General features: G+C 39.6%; 1 long non-coding RNA gene across 1 annotated transcript in view; it reads right to left on the bottom strand.

Moving 5' to 3' along the window:
• Window positions 1-383: 383 nt before the first annotated feature.
• Window positions 384-2,500, bottom strand: part of LOC134452105 (uncharacterized) — a 3,724-nt gene continuing 1,607 nt past the window's right edge. The window contains exons 3-4 of the long non-coding RNA XR_010035366.1: window positions 1,301-1,323; window positions 384-747 (exon numbers count right to left, since the gene is read on the bottom strand). This is a non-coding gene — a long non-coding RNA (uncharacterized LOC134452105). The remainder of the gene's footprint in view (window positions 748-1,300; window positions 1,324-2,500) is intronic.

Raw genomic sequence — 2,500 nt, 5'->3', positions numbered from 1 at the left:
CTAGTGAATGCCACTGGTCAATGATAATTGCCTGCTTGGAGGTAGAAGTTGCATTGCCAAACTCAGGAAATGGCTGAAAGAACAGGAGAAAAGTAAGGCTCAATTACTCAAGGGGATGTGTAAAAATCTGCCTATTTCCAGAAATGGTTACATATCACTTTAACAATATGCAACACATTTGACCATTTTAAATACTCACTGCTAACCATTGCTCAAATAGAACCAATCTGATCACTATTAATGTTTTAAATAATTTGTATACATTATTGTATACATGTTAACATATGTGATAATTCAATGACATTATACGAAAACACATCAAAGCATAATGAATCAATGGAGAGAGAAATTATTTTCTGGTCAACCTTCATTTATTACCAGGGATTCACGTTCTTCAATTTGCATCAATTCAAAGCAATATTTGAAAGAAAAAAAGTGTCCAGGCATGAAAAGAAAATCTGCAAAGATATTTTACAAAACAAATGACACTTGATCAAAAATAAACATACAGTAAAAGTCACGAGACATTGCTTCTCTAAATGGTCTATGCAGCACTTTTTACATTGTATTGAGGAAAGGCAGATACAGTGTTGGCATAAGTCTTTGTAAGATAGGATAGCTAAACACATACAGTGTGCAATTATGTGTAGGAATCACCATGTGAAAGAGTTCAAGATGAGGTACACAGCATACTGAAGCTGCCGAGGCTTCAACACTTCATCTTCTAAACATGTTGTTCCTATTTCTCTGAATGAAAAGAAAGACAGGCAACTTAGCATTCAGTTACACATTAAAAGCTATAATCTGAAGACATTGCAGGACACAGGTAGCTATAAACTCAAAAGAGTTGTGAATCCAATATTCATGCAATGTGTAAAATACAAACATGTAAATGACGTTTCCAGTTCAACCCAATCTGACAAAATATGTAGTAAAAACAAAGGAGATACGCACTCAGCGCTTCTAAATTAACACTCCGGTACAACCAGAGCAGGACTTAATAATAAGTACAAAGGAAAAAGAATCTGGTGCCACACGGATGTCTATTTTCTGTTATTTATTTTTTCAATGTAGTAAGACTTACGTTTCAACATGCGTCTTCGTCCTCTTAAGACACATGGTGAGACGTTAGTCTTACTGCACTGAAAATATAAATAACAGAAAATAGACATCCGTGTGGCACCAGATTATTTTTCCTCTGTACAAAATATATACAGTAGTAACTTGTAGACCTACTGTCTTTTGGCTTTTTAAGGAAACATGAATGGTACACATATTCAAAAGAGAAACAGAGGCTTACCATTTAGGTTTTCGTTCAGTCACCTACAACCATAGAAAAAAGTAAGAAAAACAAATTACTCATGTTGAAATACATTAGATGAATCTTTCATAAAAGATGCTTGTTGACATGCAAGTGTCCGTCACTGCGCAGACCTTTGTTATTTATGTTAATTTTGAAGTTTTTGATCCAGCACATGAACTTGAGATGTCCAGGCACACTCTCTTTTTTGGACCATGTTCGGGCAGGAGGCAGATGGAGGAGTATAGCTGTTATTCATCCCCCCCATTACTTACCCATGACTGCCAGAAACATGGAGATTATTGGTGTCCTTGAACTGTGTTTTCAATTCAAGTTAATGAACTAAAAATTAACCTTTCATGGACATATGTGGGAGATTATCACTGAACGAAATAAACCTTTTTCCCCGACCCTATACTTGTATGTTTAAAGAATATGACTAATTCATAGTCATGTAAATAAATAGTATACACATATGTGGAAAAAATCTGAGACCACTTGAAAATGTTCAGTTTTTCTGATTTTACTATGTATATGTAAAGGAGGCCAACTATCAAAGTGTGAGGTGGAATGTGACGGAGGTCATCTTGCACCTGTTCACCCCCCTCGGGGATCGAACCTGCATCCTCGTCAACTACAACGGTTCGGCAGTGGGAGACACAGTACGATACCGCTGGGCCAAGAGACTAGTCTCTCGGCCCAACGGCACGAGACTGTATGAGGCTATCAGAGGGAGGTTTACCAATGTTCCACGCCAACTCTGTGCTAGTTAGCCTCCGTTACACTCTCCCCCTTAAACCTCACTCCCATCCGGGTCACGGCACCACTGTGACGGAGGTCATCTTGCACCTGTTCACCCCCCTCAGGGATCGAACCTGCATCCTCGTCAACTACAACGGTTCGGCAATGGGAGACACAGTACGATACCGCTGGGCCAAGAGACTAGTCTCTCGGCCCAATGGCACGAGACTGTATGAGGCTATCGGAGGGAGGTTTACCAACGTTCCACGCCAACTCTGTGCTAGTTAGCCTCCGTTACAGGAACGTTAGTAAAAACCTCTCTCCCAAAGCCTCAATACAGTGCGGTAACTGTGGGGTAGCTGACCGGTCCTTTAGCTCAGCAGTCTTGTATTGTGCCTCCCATATATCTACTTTAGATGGGTCTGTTATTGAGAGAGTATCACATTATAAGTACCTGGG

Source organism: Engraulis encrasicolus, chromosome 7 (genome assembly GCF_034702125.1).
Source record: "Engraulis encrasicolus isolate BLACKSEA-1 chromosome 7, IST_EnEncr_1.0, whole genome shotgun sequence".
Classification (NCBI taxonomy): domain Eukaryota; kingdom Metazoa; phylum Chordata; class Actinopteri; order Clupeiformes; family Engraulidae; genus Engraulis; species Engraulis encrasicolus.
The sequence above is the reverse complement of the archived record's forward strand: the minus strand, read 5'-3'. Positions and strand labels throughout refer to the sequence as shown.